A 19,706-nucleotide genomic window follows, 5' to 3' on the forward strand; every position below is an offset into this window, starting at 1 on the left:
CTGGCTGCGGTGGTTGCCTCCGTTGAGGTGGCTGGAGACTTACCTTCCCCTGTGTATTGTGTTGTGGCATTTGAATTTAGAATATTTTACCCTCAAAAAAATAAGTAAAAATTTACTAAAATCATTTGCATCATCATTTAGACTTTTAATATATTCTGAACACCCGCTATGTGAAATCAGACACAAAGGCCTTTGACCATGAACCCCCATGGGACCCTCTCTCTGCTCATTTCTATCACTCACTTTGCATCTTCCCCTCCAGCCTCTATTAGCATGTGCCACAGCGCTGGGGGCCGATGAATGAGAGCTCTGGGCCAGGTGAGGGTTAATACGCGTAAACAGCTGAGGACACCAGCTAGAAGGGGCTAGGTGCGGTCAGAGGGGCCAGTCCCAACGCTCGCTGGAAGAGACAGAAAGTAGAATGGGGGTGTCAGGGGCCGGGAAAGGGGCTGGGGAAGTTAGTGTGGAATGAGGACAGAGTTTCAGTTTTGCAAGATGAAAGGAGTTCGGTGGCGGATGGTGCCGCTGGCTGCCCAACAGTGTCAACGTGCTTAGTACTGCTGATCTGCGCACTTGACAATGGTTATGATGATATATTTTTTCTCCTGCTTTTTAAATTTTATATGGAAAGCTTTATGAATTTTTGTGTTGTCCTTGTGCAGGGGCCATGCTAATCTTCCCTGTAGAATTCCAATTTTAGTATATGTGCTGCCAAAGTGAGCACAAGATGGTAAATTTTATGGGATGTGTATTTGACCACACTTTTTAAAACTTAGAAAATGCTAGAAGGAAGAAGGAAAGAAGTGTTTACTCACTCACCACGTGTTGGGCCCTATATTGGGTGTTTGGTCCTCCTAGCGACCCTGCAGGATGGACGTCATCTCTCACATTTACAGCTGGTAAGACACAGAGTCTTAGTGCACCGAGTCACAACAGGTGCACACCAAGGGGTGGAGAGGGCCTGCCCGCAAGGAGCAGCCCGAGGTGCTGCCACAGGTGTGACCGGCCTGTAGCCTGGCAGAGCAAGAAATAGGGCTGGCAAGGGACACACCTGCAGAGGGGGATCTGGAACGCTCCAGAGGGTCTGGGCTTTGTCCTGGGCCTGGGGGGGCAGCACAGGGCTGCATTTGACCTCTCTTGCCAGCTGCTGCACCCCCTGGAACTCTTGGGCGCTCCTTCCTGAAGGCTTTCAGCACCTCCCACCCCCACTCTTCACGGTCCCCTAAATATTCCCACAGATGAGAACATCCCATGGGGAAACCACAAAAATTCCAGAAATTGCTCTGAGATTAAATCAGATTTATTTCTGATTAGTGTCTTTCTTTTCTTTTTCTTTTCTTTTCTCTTTTTTTTTTTTGAGACAGAGTCTCACTCTGTTGCCTGGGCTAGAGTGCCGTGGCATCAGCCTAGCTCACAGCAACCTCAAACTCCTGGGCTCAAATGATCCTTCTGCCTCAGCCTCCCGAGTAGCTGGGACTACAGGCATGTGCCACCATGCCCGGCTAATTTTTTCTATATATTTTTAGTTGGCCCACTAATTTCTTTCTATTTTTAGTGAGACAGGGGTCTCGCTCTGGCTCAGGCTGGTATCAAACTCCTGACCTCAAGTGATCCACCCGCCTCGGCCTCCCAGAGTGCTAGGATTACAGGCGTGAGCCACCGTGCCCAGCCAGTGTCTTTCTTTTCTTAAACAGTCCCCTCCCCAATTGTGTAAGCTTCAGTCCCCACAAAACCTGCATCTGCCCTGGGGGGAGCCAGATAGTAGACTGTAAGCGCTCTTCCTTTCTTGGGTGACTTTTGTTTTCCCTAGAGTTAATGATGAGCTTTTTAAAAAACAGACTTTGCTTTTTAGAGCAGTTTTAGGTTCACAGCAAAACTGTGTAGCAAGTACAGAGATTTCTGTAAACCTTCTGCCTTCCACGTAGGTGCAGCCTCCCCCACCATCAGCATCCCCCACTAGATGCTGCCCACAGCTGTCACCCTGGAATCTCCCTTCGCCATCCTTTCAGGGATTGCCTTCCCCTCTCTTCTGTTCATTTATTCATTCAGCAAATGAATAGCGAGTCCTTGCGCTCAGCACTGTTTCAGGCATTGGAATACAGCCGTGAACAAAATGAACCAAAAAGTTTCTGCCCACTTGGAGCTTCTCATCAAATGGAGAAATATACCACAGGCAAGAAAAATAAGAAAAATATGCAGGATGTGCCTTCTAGTCATGCAAGGCTGGTTCAGTATTCAAAAATCAATCAATGTAATCTACCATATCAACAGGCTGAAGAAGAAAAATCACGTGATCACATCAATCAATGCAGAGAAAGCATTCAACACCCATTCGTGATAAGAAAAACTCTCAGGCCGGGCGCAGTGGCTCACGCCTGTAATCCTAGCACTCTGGGAGGCCGAGGCGGGTGGATCGCTCGAGGTCAGGAGTTCAAGACCAGCCTGAGCAAGAGTGAGACCCCGTCTCTACTAAAAATAGAAAGAAATTATATGGACAACTAAAATATATATATACAAAAAAATTAGCTGGGCATGGTGGCGCATGCCTGTAGTCCCAGCTACTAGGGAGGCTGAGGCAGTAGGATCGCCTGAGCCCAGGAGTCTGAGGTTGCTGTGAGCTAGACTGACGCCACGGCACTCACTCTAGTCCGGGCAACAGAGTGAGACTCTGTCTCAAAAAAAAAAAAAAAGAAAGAAAAACTCTCAGAAAAATAGGAAAACAGGGGAACTTCCTCAAAGTGATAAAGGGCATCTACTGAACACCTTGAGCTAATGTCACACTTAATGGTATGTGGAAGTCATCAGGATCAAAGCGGAGTCACTTGTATTAAAAATTCTGATAAATAGAGCCAAGGAAGGCCACGAAGGGAGGTCTCACACTTGTATGCCTGACAACAGAACTGTCACAAAGACTACAAAACCCACAGCCTTGCACAAAGGCCATCATAACCATACATACAAAAAATACTTTTGTAAGGACATCTGCTTGGCAATTGCCTGTCCCACCTTGCACTGGCCTCACCCTTGTTATTGATCCTTGTAGCCAAGGGTAATTATCTCAAAACTATGGTGTAACTCTCCTCATTTCTTCTTTAAAAACCTTTGTCTTCCTTTACCTTCCTGACTATGCATGTGGTTTACCATGGTAGTCGTGCTCCCATTGCAATGCCTATTCCTGAATAAATATCATTTTGTTTTAGAGAGTCTCTCCTTCTCTGTGCCGGGAGTTCGAGACTCTCCCAACAAATCCCAGGCAGGAATGTCGCAAGAGATTGGAAATAAAGGAGACAGAGACAAAGTATAGATTAACATGATGGGGAAATCAGGGGTCCTCCAGCATTCCTGTGAGCCAGGAGGCCACGAGTGGAGTACCACATCAGCATTTATTCTTTCAGCAAACAATTATTATCAGTCACCAATTTACATGTACATATCATGAGTTTAAGTTTTGAGGTCTCCCAAAGTAACAATAAACCAGCTAAGTATACACAAGTTAAAGATAAAATCGTGAGTCTGCAGTAAAGTGTATAATCTAAATGGGAACAAAGAGACCATGTACTTCTTTCTACTTTGTCTAGTTCCTCATTTACTGAGAACTCAGGAGAGAGATAGGAACATTGCCTCAGGCTTAGACTAGCAAACTGCTCTTATCTGCTGGGCTGACATCCTTTGATCATTCTTTCCACCTCCGGATTACAAGCCCCTTCGCAGACATCCAGGCTGTGGCCCTCAGGCTTCAAGGTGGGGTCTGTTTTCAGACATTCCTGATGGGTGGAATGTCCCCCTCAACGTGGAGCAGCTTTTGCTCAGTGAACTGACACGTGCACAGGTTGCTCTTTGGCAAAGTCCTGTCCCACACCTGGGGTTCTCATGTCTCGACCTTTACCCTCAACACTCTGTTTGCTATTCAGGTTGACAGGTGAAAGACTGAACGCTTTCCCCCTAAAACTGGGAAAAGGCAAGGATGTCTACTTTCACCACTCGTGTTCAACATATTGTTGGAAGTTCTAGCCAGTGCAACAAGGCAAGAAAAGGAAATAAAAGACATAAAGATTATAAAGAAGAAATAAAAGTGTCCCTACTTGCAGATGACACCATTGCCTACATAGAAAATCCCAATAATCTACAAAAAACCCTCCTATTTCTAATAAGTGAATTCATCACGGATATCAAAGGATACAAAAGTTCATTGTGGGCTGGGCATGGTGGCTCATGTCTGTAACCATAGGACTTTGGGGCACGGAAGTGGGAGGTTGCTTGAGCCCAGGAGTTTGAGGTTGCAGTGAGCTATGATGATGCCACTGCCCTCTACCCAGCTACAGAGCGAGACCCTGTCTCAGAAAAAAAAAAAAAAAAAGTCCATTGTATTTCTATATACTAACAATGACCAAATAAATAGACACTGAAATTGAAAATGCAATACCATTTACAATTGGTCAATACAATGGAAATACTTTGTGCAAATCTAACAAAACATGTACAGGACTTGTATGCTGCCGACTGTGCAACACTGATGAAAGAAGGTAAAGAAAACTTCAGTGAATGAAGAGGCATAGCGAGTTGATGATTTGGAAGATTCAGCACAGTAAAAATGTCAATTCTCCCAAAACTGATATACAGGTTTAACTCAATTCCTATCAAAATCCCAGCAAAACTTCCTGTCGATAAAAGAGAAGATTCTTCTAAAATTTATATGGAAAGGCAAATGGCATTTTTAAATAGAAGAATAAAGAGGGAGGAATCACTGTGCCCCATGTTAAGGCCTAGTGCAAGGCCACAGTAAGCAAGACAATGTGGTGTTGGCAGAGGGACAGACACATATATCAATGGAACAGAACAGAGAACCCAGAAACAGACCCACACAAATGTGCCCAACTGATTTTTGACAAAAGTTCAAAGGCGAAAGCTTTCGATGGAGGAAAGACAGCCTTTCAACAAATGATGCTGGAACAACCAGACGTCCAAGAGAAAAAAAGAAAAAGAACAACTAACTCTTGCATCTTATACAAATATGAACTCAAAATGGATTACAGACTTAAATGTAAAAGATAAAAACTATGAAACTTTTAGAAAAAATATAGGAGAAAACTTTGGGGATCTAGGGCTAGGTAAAGAATTCTTAGACTTGATGCCAAAAGCACAACCCATGAAAGGAAAAGCTGACAAATTGAACTTCATCAAAATATCAGTAAAAAAGCTTTTGCCCTGTGAAAGAGGATGACAATAAAAGCCACAGAACAGGAGAACATATGTGTAAACCACAGATCAGACAAATGACTAGTATTTAGAATATAAAGAACTGTTAAAACTCAGAGGTTACAAAACCAAATAATCCAACTAGAAAAAGAGCAAAAGACATGAACAGACACATCAGCAAATAGAGCCCACAGATGGCAAATAAGTCCCTGAAAGGATATTCGGTGCCAACTGCCACTGCCCTGCTCACCCATCGGAATGGCTGAAACAGACACTAGTGACAACACCAAATGCTGGTGAGGATGTGGAGAAACTGAGCCACTCATACATTGCTGGTGGGAGTGCAAATTGGTACAGCACTTTGGAAAACAGTTTGGCAGTTTCTTGTAAAACTAAACATGTGCTTAACTCAGCAATTGCACTCGGGCGTTTACCCCAGAGAAATGGAACCTCACGTTCACCCGACAACCTACATATGCATGCTCATGGCGGCTTCATTCACAGTAGCCCCAAACTGGAAACGACCCAAGTGTCCTTTAGTGGGTGAGTATTAAACAAACTGTTGTGCATCCATACCATGGAGCATTACTGAGCAATGAAAAGGAACAAGCTGTTGACGAACACAACTACACAGGGGAATCTCAAAATAATTGAAAAGTTATTTCAATTTTTTGAGTTAATGGAAAGTATGGAAAAAGCCATTTTCTAGCATTCTGGGAGACCCAGATGGGAGTATTTTGCTTGAGGCCAGGAGTTCCAGACCAGCCTGAGTTACAGTGAGACCCCATCTCTACAAAAAATAGGAAAAAATTAGCCAGATGTGGTGGTGTGAACCTATAGTCCCAGCTACTCGGGAGGAGGAAGATCGCTTGAGCATAGGTTTGAGGTTGCTGTGAGCTATGATGATGCCATGGCACCCTAGGCAGGGTGACAGAGTGAGACCCTGTCTCAAAAAATAATAATAATAAAATAAAAATAATAAAAAAAAGAAAGGGGAAAAAAAAGCCATTGAGTGAAAAAGCCAATCTGGAAATGTTACATACTGTGTGATTCCATTTATATAACTTTCTCAAAATGGCAAAATGACAGAGATGGAGAACAGACTGGCTGTTGCCAGGGGTTAAGGAGGGGCTGGGGGAGGGAGGAGAGTGCGTGTGGCTCTGTGAGGGCGGCCCACTGTGTTCTTGTGGTGAGGGGGTGTCCGGGACCTTCTCTGTCCTGCCAGGCTGAAAATGTCTCCCAAAGATATGTCTGTATCCTAATGCCCAGAACCTGTAAGTGTTACCTTATCTGGAAAAAAGGTCTTTGCAGATGTAATTAAGTTAAGGATCTGGAGATTATCCCAGATTATCCGGGTGAGCCCTAAATGCCATCACCAGTGTCCTTATAAGAGTATGTCAGACACACACACACACAGGTGACGTAAAGACAGCACAGGAAGGTGGGCTGGATGAGCCGCCAGCGGCTGGAAGAGGAAAGGAACAGATTCTCCCTACAGCCTTTGGAGGGAGCACAGCCCTGGCCTATGCCTTGATTTAGGACTTCTGGCTTCCCGAACTGTGAAAGAATAAATCTGTGTTGTTTTCAGCCACCCGGTTTGTGGTACAGCAGCCGCAGGAAAGGAACACAACCGTCCTGTCAGTGTCCTGGTTGTGCTAGCGTGCTACAGTTTTGCAAGATGTTACCACTGGGAAAACTGGGTAAAAGGCACACGAGACCTCACTGTATGATTTCTTACAACTGCATGTAAATCTGCAATTATCTCAAAACAAAAAGTTTAATTTAAAAAAAAAGGAAAGCAAGGGAGGGAGCTGAAGGCCGGGCGCAATGGCTCATGCCTGTAATCCTAGCACTCTGGGAGGCCGAGGCGGGTGGATCACTCGAGGTCAGGAGTTCGAGACCAGCCTGAGCAAGAGCGAGACCCCGTCTCTACTAAAAATAGAAAGAAATTATCTGGCCAACTAAAATATATATAGAAAGAAAATTAGCCGGGCATGGTGGCGCATGCCTGTAGTCCCAGCTACTCGGGACGCTGAGGCAGTAGGATCGCTTGAGCCCAGGAGTTTGAGGTTGCTGTGAGCTAGGCTGATGCCATGGCACTCACTCTAGCCCAGGCAACAAAGCGAGACTCTGTCTCAAAAAAAAAAAGGGAGGGAGCTGAAAAGTTCAACATGCAGGGGAGGGGACACCAAGTACAGAGTCCCTCGGTTTTCAGAGCCTGGTGTGTTCGAGGAGCCGCAGCGCAGCTGGTGGGCTGTGAGGTCAGAGAGACAGTGGCCTTGGTGCGTATGGGGTGGCGAAGAGGAGGGTTGTGCAGGGCTTTGTGGGGTATTTTAAGGACTTTGTCCCTTACTCTGAATCAGGTGGGAAGCCATGGTAGGATCTAGACTGCGGGGACAGACACAGTCTGATTTACCTGTGAGGGGATGAAGCCACTGCCACGCTGAGCACGGACCTCGAGGGGCCACGCAAAGGCCGGGGGACGGTGGGGGCGGTTAGGAGGCTGTCGCTGTCACTCGGGTGGAGGCAACGGTGGGTTTGAGTTAGGTGGTGAGAAAGGGTTGGATTCCGAGCATATTTTCAAAGTACAGCCAATGGGCTTTGCTCTCAGATTGGCCGTGGGAATGAAAGAAAGGCAGCAGGTAGGATGGTTGCAAGGACTCGGCCTGATCCCAGCTGAAAGCACGGAGCTGCCATTTACTCACGGCGGAAGGTTGGGAGGATAAGTTTGAGATGCTAAACAGACACTCGAGAAGAGATGTCAAGTTGGCATTTGGATGTAGGAGACTGGGTGGAGCTTAGGCTGCAAATATACATTTAGGAGTCAACATTTAGACAGTATTGTGTGCCAGGAGACTGGATGAGCTCACCAAGGGAATGAACATCGAAAAAGAAGAAGCCCCAAGCCTGAGTCTCAGGGCATTCCAATCCCAAGGGGTGGGACATAAGGAAAAGCCAGGAAAGGAGGCTGAGAAGGATCCACCATGAATTCGGAGGAAAACCAGAAGAACCTGGCATCTTGGAAACCAATTCTAGGGAAGGCATTCTAGGAAGAAGGGAGTGATCAGCCGTGCCACGTGTTGCTGTTGGCCAAGTAAGTCGAAGACTGAAATCAGCTGTTGCCTACGGCGGTGAGAAGTCCACTGGTGACCCTGACAGTCACGTTTTGATGGGTCTGCGTGGCAGAGGCTGAAGAGGAAAGGGGACAAGAGGAATTATAGGCAGCAAGAACAGACAACCCTCGAGAGGAGTCTGATGGTGAAGGGGAGCAGAAAAGTAGGGTGGTAGCTGGAGGGAGGAGTGAGTTGAAAAGGTTTCTTTAAAATGGGAGAATGAACAGCATGCCTGAGAGCTGAAGGGCAAGAGCCATTGATGACACTGGGGCGGGAGGGAGAGGACAGCGGCTGGGACAGTGTCCTTCAGTAAACAAGACGCAAGAGCACGGGTCACTCATCTACAGCAGCGGTTTTCAACTTCAGATGTATGTTGGGATCATCTGGGGAGCCTTTCAAATTGCCCTGCCCAGAGCACACCCCAGACGTGTTAAAGCAGGGCCCGGGGATGACCTGGCAGAGAACAGGGGAAGGAACTGACAGGGGCACAGCAGTAGGCAGGGGCGAGGGGTAGCTGCGGGAGCCTGCGGAAGTTCCGTCCCACTGCTACTGTCTCCCCAGGGGCTTAGATCATTTAGTGTTGCTATAAAGGAATGCCTGAGGCCGGATAACTTATAAAGAAGTTTATTTGGCTCACGGTTCTGCAGGCTGTAGAAGCCTGGTGCTTCTTGAGTGTGAGCTGGCTCATTACCGCAGGGAGGGCACCAAGCCATTCATGCGGATCTGCCCCCAAGACCCCGACACCTCGCACCAGGCCCCTCCTCCAACACTGGGGATTAGATTTCAACATGTGGTTTGGGGGACGAGTATCCAAACTACAGCACCCAGGGAAAGAGAGAACAAAATCACCAACCATGTGAGGGCAGGGGAGGAGAGTTTGGGGGGTGCGAGGAGAGAAGGTGTGGAATGACGATTTCGGTTTGGAAAGGTGGCAATCACTGGCGATGACAAGGTCTGGGGTGAGACGGGGAACGAGGGGCCCAGGGAGAATGGAGGATCACTGGAGGGAGGAGTGTGGGGAGCTGAGAGGCCAGGGTCCAGGAAATACCCTCTACCTGGACGTTCAAACTATCAGGAATAAGAAGGAGGGGGGTGGAGAGAGACAGCGAGCTAGGAGAACTCTCTGGACTCCAGTCACTGGGGACATGAAGATGTGGGAGGGGCGGCCTCACCTTGCACTTGGTGCTTCAGCAAAATGGAACTACTTATAGGTCCCCTATATCGTGTTGAAACTCCTGTTGCTTGGATTCCACATCTTCCTCTTGTTTAGTTTAATTCATTAATTGTGTGATCCTTATAATTTTATTGCTAATTTTTTTTTTTTTTTTTTTTTTTGCTAAGACTGGTGGGTGCAGTAGTCTCTTTGCTGGTATTCCTGTCTCTAGTCTTGCTCCACTCCACTTGGCTGTTGATAAACCCCATCCCTTCTCCACATTTCCTCCAGAATCACTTTCTGAACTACCAGGTCTAGCCTGCTCACTTCCTTGCTTAAAACCTTGCAATGTTTCACCATCCCTGACAATAATCAGCTAATGTTTGTTGATTACTTGCTGTGGCAGGCATTGTTTTAAATGTTTCACATGTATTCTTAAAGTTAATCCTCACAGGCACTCCAAAAGGTGTGTCCCAATGTTACCCTTATTCTATAGGTCATGCAACTGAGGCAAAGGTAATAGGCAATAACCTATTACCCAGTACTCACTAGTCAGGCAACTTGCCCAGTGCGCCACACAGCTGACGTAATCACAGTGTGCAAAGCTTCCCATAACTGGTTATCCTTCCAGACAACTTCTTATCCTACCATTTCCTCTCACTTTGGATTTCATGCTTCAGCAAAGCTGAATTACTTAAAGGTCCTGGGACCAGTCAGAGGCGTGGTAGGAAGGATGTGGCAGAGAAAGAGGGTTTGACTGAACAGTGATAATGACACACCCCTTGATGAGATGTGGGAAGGCTAAGGGAACCAGCAAGGATGCTAAGGCCCCTGACAAGAGCACCAAAGGGAGAGCAAGGGACCAGGAGAGAGGATGTGCTATCAGAACCAAGTGGGGTCCAGGCCGTGGAAGAGGGTCTCTCCAGGGACTGCAGAGGCACAGAGCCACCGCCCAAATCACGGTACTTCCCCTGACCCACCTTTCCTCTCAACCCCCAATCTCCTGGGGTGCCCGTATTGGCCGAATCCAACTAGGAGCGGGAAGATAACAGAGTCTAGATGATGTCGTCGGTAGAGGCCAGCCTCTGGCCTCTGCCAGCCTCCTGCAAAGTGGGCAGGAGAAGGATGGATCAGGAGAGACAAAGAGTTTTTGTCCCTTGCTTAGAGGAATAAATTCCATGCCACCCTCCCCCCCCCCCCAGGGAAACACAAAGTCCCATCATAGTGTGAGAACCAAAAGAATAACATCAGTGACCAATGCTGCTCTTCATATAAAGTAACAGGAAAAAAAGGAAGAAAAAAAAGCCCAATTGTTGCTAGACCTAAGCTGATTCTTGTGGCTTTCTTCCTCCAGTACCTGGTCCACGTTGTCCTTCCCTCTGGCCGCACCTCACTGCTCTGATTGTACCTCTCGGGGCAGCCGCACTCTCCGTTCCCACAGATACGAGTTCTTAGCAGTCCTGTCTTCACAGGGTCACCTCCACTCCCACCGGCCATTCCCACTGGCCAGGGAAGAACAACGAGGCCACCCCGCAAATCTCACAAGGATCCAGCCCTCTTTGCCGCTCTCCTACAGCAGCAGCAGTTCCCCCAGAAACCGGGACCAGTCCACACGACTAGCACGGGGACCCCCTTGGATGCAGCGTGAGAAGCCCAACCTGGCCAGCAGGAGACCACAGCTCCCAACTGCATGAAATCCAGATTGTGTTCTCTCTTAAAAATGGTTAAGAGGGTAAGTTTTGTTATGTGCATTTTACCACCACCACAACAAAAAAATTGAAATAACAAAAAGCCAACTCATACCCATTAGATTGGCTAAAATCAAGAAAACTGGCCAGGCACAGTGGCTCACGCCTGTAATCCTAGTACTCTAGGAGGCCAAGGAGGGAGGATCCCTTGAGCTCAGGAGTTCGAGACCAGCCTGAGCAAGAGCAAAACCCCATCTCTACAAAAAATAGAAGAAATTAGCTGGGCACGGTGGTGAGTGCCTGTAGTCCCAGCCACTTGGGAGGCTGAGACAGGAGGATCGCTTGAGCCCAGGAGTTTGAGGTTGCTGTGAGCTAGGCTGACACCAGGGCACTCCAGCCCGGGCTACAGAGTGACACTCTGTCTCAAAAAAATAAAAAGATTTTTTTATTATTTAAAAAAAAAAAAAGAGTGTAGAGCAAATGGAACCCTCATACACTGCTGGTGGGGATGTATTAATAAAATGAAGCAACCTCTTTGAAAAACAGTTTGGCAGTTTCTTAACGCACCCCTACCCTATGACCCAGCCACTCTACTCCTAAAGGATTGTTTCCTGCCTTCTCTGTCTTCAAATTTCCTGTTGTTTCTCCCTAGGCTACATCTCAGAGAAATTAAATTAGAGTCTCCAGGGATACTCTGTCAAAGAACAGCACTTGCCTATTTTGGCTATGGGGAAAAGCCCCGTACATTGGCCATTGGTTTAGGGTATCTGTATTGGCCATTAGTTTAGGACACATACCACATTCTTTAGGAGAGCACCCCAACCTTGCAGGGTTCTGTCCTCCAATTGGTGCCATAATGGAGCCCTCAACAGGCCATTCTCTAACCAAACAGCTGCAACTGAGCAATGTGCACAATGTAAGACTATGAATTCCATGGCCATGAACTCAGGACCACATGCCTTTTGCTGTCATGAGTACCTTGGTTGGAGATGATGTGTGGGTTGTCATGACAACGAATAGGGCATTCTGAAAATCTTCAAATAGTGGTACTGGCAGAAACAGTGCAAGTACGGAAAGCAAGTTTGTATCAAGGATAAAACTTCATTCTTAAGACAAATTGCTGGCTTCCTCCTGAAGGAATGATACAAAGTTGTTACCAACATGTCCCCAGGTGGCTGGTTGGTTCCTGTGGAAGGTGTAATATCAAGGATTCAGTGCTGGTCATTGCCAGTATTTAGCAGTTTGGAAACTCAATGGTAATGTATCCATATAAGCCTCAGTGAAGGGTCCCTACTGAGGAGCACTGGAGCGAGAGGGGAAAGGGCCCGGCTGAAATTCACAGGAGGAATCAATCATCTCATCAGCCTGACTACAGAGAGCCTCCTCCCACTGGGTGCCCCAGTGAGAACTTACATGACACATGAGGATCTTCACAGGCTGCCATTCTGGGACTTACCCACATACCTTTTCCCAGACTTCCTGATCACCACTCTTCTGAACCTGATCAAAGTTCCTGACCAGCCAGACAAGCTATTACCCATTGCTCATGAGTCAGTGTAGATCTATACCCCAGGCCATCTTGCCTCCAAAGGAAAGTAGACAACCAGATTGGCCAAAATTTGTCTATTGGGAGGATTTCCCTTCATACCGTCTTTCGGGGCTGTTTCTGAGTGGAACTTAGCGCAGCAGTCACACACTTCCATTTGACGACAGCACATTGTGCAAACCCTTCTGTAAGCAATAGTTATTTCTTCATCTATTAGGTAGAGGGAGCCCCCTATGGAGCCACAGATGTGTGTTGAGAGAGAGGTAGAAAAAAAGTAGGAGCAGGTACCATTAGAGTTTGAGCCACTGACTTAGGCAATTATTTGTGCCTTTTGGACCTGCTTGAGCTTAGTCTTACAGATGCAGTTTTCATTTCCTAATGCAATGCAATTTGCGCACATTCAACTTTATAATTTGGTGGATCACACAAGCCCAGTTCATGATGAACAGCACATGCCCCACTGTTACTTCGTCCCAAAGGACAGACGTTTACTCTTTGCAGGGCCTTTTTTTTTTTTTTTTTTTTTTTGAGATGCAGTCTCACTCTGTCACCCCGGCTAAAATGCAGTAGTGTCATCATAACTCACTGCAACTTCAAACTCCTGGCCTCAAGCAATTCTCCTGCCTCAGCTTCCCAGATGGCTGGGACTACAGGTGCACACCACCACACCTGGCTAATTTTTCTATTTTTTGTAGAGATGGGGTCTTGCTCTTGCTCAGGCTGGTCTTGAACTCCCGGCCTCAAGCGCTCCTCCCACCTTGGCCTCCAAGAGTGCTAGGATGACAGGCCTGAGCCACGGTGCCCAGCCTGGGTCTTGATTTAGATTTTCCCACCTATTTATTCTTTCCGGGTATCATTGTTCGTTATCGCATATTGTGCTTCCATCTGGTAGCATTTTCCTTCTTCCTAAATAAACTGCTTTATTATTTTCTTGAGTGCAGTTCTGCTGGTAAAAAATCTATTTGCTTAAAATAAATCATTTTGCCTTTATTTTTTGAGGGAATGTGTCTTTTTTCTTTGGCTGTTTTTTTAAGATTTTCTCTCTGATCTGGTTTCAAGCAGTTTTGCTATGGTGGAGGTATAGGGGCAACTGGATTGGCCCTTCCCCTGTATTGGGTCTGCTTTTGTATATGCTTGAAATTTTCCGTTGAAAACAATCCCCCGCCCGGAGGTTCTGAGGAAGGGGCCTGAGAACCGGGCCCGCCGGCGCCGGCGGGAGGCTGCGGGCTGGCGCGGGCTCTGGCGCCACCTGGCGGCCGCCACGGGCCCCACACCCCGCGGAGCGGCCCCCACCGCGCGCGCCCCCGCACCCCACCCCCAGCCGGGCCTCCGCCGAGCGAAGCCGGAACCCGGAGCCCGCACCCGACGCCAGGCGGGGGCCCGCCGCGTGCCGCGCGGACCCCACAGGCCCCTCAGCCCGAGCGCGAGCGCGTTCCCGGGCCGCCTCCGGGCCTCACTCCCCGCGCCCCGTGCCGGCCGCGCGGCCCCGGCGTCCTCCGAACGAAGGACGGGGCGCAAACCGGTCCCTCCTCCACGGCGCTCGGCAACCTCCGGGGTGGGAGGAGGTGCGCCCGCGCCCCCGCACCCCCACCCGACGCTTCCGGGCCTTGCCTTTTGTAAGTGTGACAAAATTACGGCGTTCAGAGTCGCAGTCATAGGAGCCGTGTACGGAAAGACCGGCCCCAGCGCCGCTCCCGTCCCCGCGGTGGGAGCTCCCGGCCCCGCCGGCGCTGGGCGCGGCCCCCGTGGCTCCGACAGCAGCTCTGCAGCCGCGGCCCGGCCCCGCCAGGGTCTGCACTGGGAAGGGCATTTGGCTCCTCTTCGTGCGTCCGCACCGCCCGGTTAGTTAGTTCTTACTTGGGGTCAGATCCCTGCGCAGCTTTGTGGTTACTGTGGTAGGTAACAACTGTTCACAAATGAGCCGTGGGCTACATATTACGATGATTTTTCCTCTCTGTGGCAACTTTTTATTTCCTCTGGATTTAATGATTGTCTCGCCCTTTCTTTGGCTTCCCTTCTCCATATAATTACTACTATTTTATCACCAAATTCTTCCCCACTTGTGTAAATCTCCCTTTGATAATTCATACGTGCTAGATATTCTATTACCTTAAGCGTCTTGAAGCACCTCCCCCTGGGGCCAAGCCCTGCTCCAGCCTGTGTCTGGCGCCCAGCCGGCACCCTGGAGATGCCCTTTGCCTCTCTCTTGGTGGCAGCCACTGGTTCCTGGGGCAATTTTCTCCTTCTTCTCCTCCTTATCCTTGTCCTTCTTCTTCTTCAACAGAGTGTCACTCACACCAGCTGGAGTGCAGTGGTGTCATATCATAGCTCCGACCTCAAACTCCTGGGCTCAAGCGATCCTCCAGCCTCAGCCTCCCATTAGCTGGGACTATAGGCATGCACCACCACAACCAGGTGATTTTTCTATTTTTTTGTAGAGACAAGGGTCTTTCTCTTGCTTAGGCTGGTCTTGAACTCCCAACCTCAAGCGATCCTCCCACCTCAGCCTCCCAAAGTGCTAGAATTATAGGTGTGAGCCACCATGCCTGGCCTCAATTTTCTTCTTGCTTCTTGCTTTATTCTCCCATTTTAAGTGAGTACGTTCTTTAGTAGCTTCTGAGAAAAGATGCTTGAGAGGTAAACTTTTGAGATCTTGCCTATGCACATCTGTTTTTATGGGACCCTAACATTGGTTGGTAGCTTAGCTGGGTATATAATTGTCTGGGAATCATTTTCCCTCAGAGTTTTGACGGCGTTGCTGCCTTCTAGTGTTGTTGATGAGAAGTCTCAGGCCGTTCTGAACCTTGATCCTTGAACCTATATATATATATATACATATATGTTTTTTGAAGCATTTAGAGTCTTCTCTTTATCCTCAGTATCTTGAAAATTCATGACGATGCGCTTTCCAGTAGGTCTAATTTTACATAGTGCAGAGCATGTGGGGTGCCCTTTCAGTGTGTTCTTCATGGCCTTCAACTCTGGGAATTCAGGAGAGTAAATAAAAGTAGAAGATAAATCCAGGATGTCCAAATTGGAGTTTTGGAAATTGGAAGCAAAGACTATAACAGGAAGGAAGTTATTTGTAAATGTACATGGAAATATCTCAGAATTTAATATCGTAAGTCTGCAGATTGAAAAGTCCCATGTAGTACTCAGTACGGTGGGCGAAAAAAGACCCATGACAAGGCACATGGTCATGTGGGGACGTGGTGGTCTGTGTGTTTGAAGCTGGATATAATTGGGACCTCAATACATGGTCCAGGCAGTAAGTGCTGTGTCTGATGGAGAAGTTGATATTGTTTGGTTGCATCAAGATTTACCCAGGAAGGCTTCACGGAAGAGGTGAAACTTCACCTGGTTTGTAAAGGATGGACTGACAAAGAGTAGAGCTAGATGTTACACACCAAGGAAACATTGAGTTTGTAATGACCCTGAAGTGTGTGTGTGACTGTGCCCTGGGTCAGGAGACGGGGCTGGGCCGGTACTCAAGATAAGCTTTGGCGTAGGGAAGGTGGCCCTATCGTGGGGGCTGGCGCAGAACCAGCCGCAGTGGAGCCCGCTCCTTATCTGCGATTTCCCGAGAAACAATGGCCTCACTGTGTTCAACTGAGCACAGTCACTGCGGAGGCTTGGGGCCAGCTGTGGTCCGCCAGGTAAAGACACACACGCAGGTGGAGGCAACGACATGGGTTGCTTCCTCTCTCGGACTGAAGGGCAGTGGGTCCTGCCTACATGAGTTGCCTTTTGGGGATTTTCTAAGACCCTCCCTGTTGTCCCTCACAGAGTCAGAATTGTGGCACCAGGAGGGACCTTAGAGCCACCCAGCCACTGAGCAGGGACCAGAGAGGGGACAGGATTGACCCAAGGTCCTGCTGCTTATTGGTGACAGAGCGGGGCATAGAAACCTAGTGTCTGGACCCTGTCTCCCTTCCTTCCTGTCGGGAGAGTCAACCTTCCAGGTAAACACACGGGACTTTCATCTGAAGGCCACCTGCTCTCGGCTGCTCAGGCCTGGGGCCATCACAGGATGTCTGGTTGTGGAAAGAGGGACAGTGGGCCAGAGGGGAGGGCTTGCTGTTTGCAGTGTGACTTAAGGGCCTACCTTTTGAGCTCATGTTGAAGATGTGAGTGCCAAGGGGGACTGTGTCTGTGCTGCACCTGCTGGAACGTCCCCCTGCTCTGTGCTCTCAGGTCAGAGCCCTCAGGACTGCCCCTGCCAGAGGGCCCTGCGCAGCACGGGGGGCAGTCAGCTCCCAGAGAGAACCAGAGCCAAGTAAAATACAGACAGGCACCCAGAGAGAACGCAGCCTGGTGAAGGCTGCACACAGAGAACGCCGTGCGCAGACTGGACTGATGCTGCCACAAACCAAGGAACCACCAGAAGCTGGAAGAGACGCCTGGGACAGATCCTTCCCTAGCACCTTCAGAGGGAGTGTGGCCCTGCCCACACCTTGACCTTGGACTTCTGGTCCCTAGAACCTGGAGACAATAAACCTCTGTTGTTTAAACCAGTCATTTTGTGGTACCGTGTTACAGAAGCCCCAGGAAACTAATGCATTGCTCAAGAGCATGCGCTGGTTTCTGCCTCCTACCTGCCCGGCTGGTCTGTCTGTCCACTTCCCATGCTGTTCCCAGCCCCGCTGCCAGAGGTAGCATCAGCGAGACTGGGGTCATGGGACCCTGAGCCCCACGGACTGCATGTGGGACAGAGCTCTTGGCTGGCCTCCCCCACCCAGTGCCCCCAGGGCAAAGGGTGCCAGGGGAGGCTCTGAGGGACAGGTTCAGCTGAGATGTGGTGCAGAACACCGGTGGCAGGAGCTCAGCTGGTGCGGGAGCACCCAGCCCAGTGCAGGAAGACCTGGGCCTCCTTCCAGTTTTTCTGCCAAGCAGTGGCGGTAGTGAGCGCCTAGGAACCTTCCGGGCGGGCTCACCGGAAACCAAGGCCTAAGGCCGCCCGCCCTGAGCCTCCCCACTGCAGGCCCCCAGGGACGTACCAAAGTGGGGATGGCTATTTTGGGTTGTCACGGGAACGGGAGCACTTGGATGGGGGAGTTTGGGGTGCCAAGCACGCTGTAATTCATGGACACAGAACATGTCCTGCTGGAGTCCAAGGATGCCACAGGAGAGCATGGGGCCGGGGTGTCCCTCTGACCTTCCTTGGCTCTGAGATCTGGTCTCCGACCACTTTCTTCGTGGAGGAAGGACGAGTCATTCTTGTGCTCCCCCAGTCCTCACCAATTTAATGTCATTTGCATTCGCAGCTTTTTAGGTTATTTAACTTGTAAATTTCCCTCAATAATTCCAGCTACATTACTTTCAGAGCCCTGATTGCAGCATTTAAATTTTTTAGTATTCCACGCACTGCGTTCTGAGCTGTGTGGGCGCAGCCTTCATCAGGGCAGCCAGAAAGCACCCGAGGTGGGCGCCCTCTCATCGCCTCTGCAGGGAGGGGTCCCTCTGCACTCTCGCTCTGCGTCGCAGGATAGCCCGCTGATGTGCACGTCCTCACCCTCTGGTCACATCCTCCCAGCCCGCCTCATCTCGGTTCTACAGGGAGGGTTTTACACACGGTTCACGCTTGTCAACCCCTAACTCTTTGGGGCTGGTTATCCCCTCCCGTCCCCAGATTCATTTCCGCCCCTCAGATGGGCTGTCTCAGGGCTGGCCCAGCAGGAGCGAGGGGTGGAAGGAGAAAGGCCAGTCTTGCTGCGGCTCTTGCCACCTCCATGCCAATCCCAGTCATTGTCCCTTCAGGGCGGCCCATCACCCGTGGCTCCTGCTCTCACAGGCTCTAATAATATGATTTCCTCCTTCAAGCCTAGGGTGGCCACCATTTCCCACGATGACATTCTTGGGACACTTGACATGGCTTGCTGTTGCCTTTACCCTGCCCACAGCTGCCTAAGTTCCTCCTGGTTCAGTTGCTGCGTAACAAACCACGTCAAACCTTAGTGTCGTCAAGTGATCATCCTGTTATGCCCCTGGGTTCCGGGGGCCAGGAATTCAGACAGAGCAAAGAGGGGGCGCACTGCCTCTGTTCTGCCCTGCCTGGGCCTCAGCTGGGAAGACTGAAGGCCTGGGGCTGACGCAACAGCCTCGGGCTGGAATCATTTGGAGCTCTCTTCACTCACATAAGGTCTGGCAGCCGGGACTGGCCTTCAGCCAGAACCTGCAGATGGCCTCTTCCCGTGCTCTCCCTGCACAAGCTGGCTTGGGCTTCCTCACAGCATGGTGGCTGGGTTCCAAGAGTGAGCGTCCCAAGGGAGCAAGTCCATGGCATTTCTCAGAACTAGCCTCAGCAATCACATAGTGTGACCTCCACCACACTCTGTTGTTCAAGGCAGCTAGAGCTGGAAACCATGTCGCTACACCATGGGGCTGAGAGAGACTGCAGAGCCTTGACCGCCTTCACCCACCAGCTTCCAATTCGAGGTCTGGGAGGGGTAGGACTCACTGATGGAGCTTTGACATGTGCTGGCCCTGCAGTGGCTGGGGAGGCTGAAAGGGTGAGTGTCTGGCATTTTTTGCTTCTAGAGTGGGAGATGATTTTTGCCTGGTAAAAGGGTTTCCCTAGATCTATGAATACTGAAGATACATGATGATAGATGAAGAACTTCAGACACTGGGGGCATGACTGAGTCCAAAGGAAGGAAGCTTGGTCATACAGCCCAGAGAGAACCGTAAGTCTGGACTTGTCCATAGCAGGCGATGTTGGGAAGCGCCTCCCCACACCCCTTTGGCGGAGTAGACACATGCGGTGCACATCTTTTTTGTCTTTTTCTTTTTTTTGATTGGAGTAGTATGTTTGATAAAACTTGAATACTGCCTTTTAACTGTAATTTCAAAAATTATTTTGGAATATTTTAATAAAACAAGTGAGAAATTATAGACTCTAGATTTGGATATACAATAGATAAAGTATATACAGTATATAAAGTTGTCATCAACTTAAAATTAATGAAATCTGAAACAAGATAATAAAGATGATAGATAAAATGAATATAAAT

The 19,706-nt window shown here is 49.1% G+C and overlaps 1 non-coding gene across 1 annotated transcript; it reads right to left on the minus strand.

Annotated features, from left to right (window-relative positions):
* Positions 1-617: 617 nt before the first annotated feature.
* On the minus strand, positions 618-724 carry LOC138377673 (U6 spliceosomal RNA). The gene has a single exon (XR_011231838.1). It is a non-coding gene; the product is annotated as a U6 spliceosomal RNA (small nuclear RNA).
* Between the last annotated feature and the right edge of the window lie 18,982 nt (positions 725-19,706).

The sequence above is a fragment of the Eulemur rufifrons genome, chromosome 29, assembly GCF_041146395.1.
Source record: "Eulemur rufifrons isolate Redbay chromosome 29, OSU_ERuf_1, whole genome shotgun sequence".
Classification (NCBI taxonomy): Eukaryota; Metazoa; Chordata; class Mammalia; order Primates; family Lemuridae; genus Eulemur; species Eulemur rufifrons.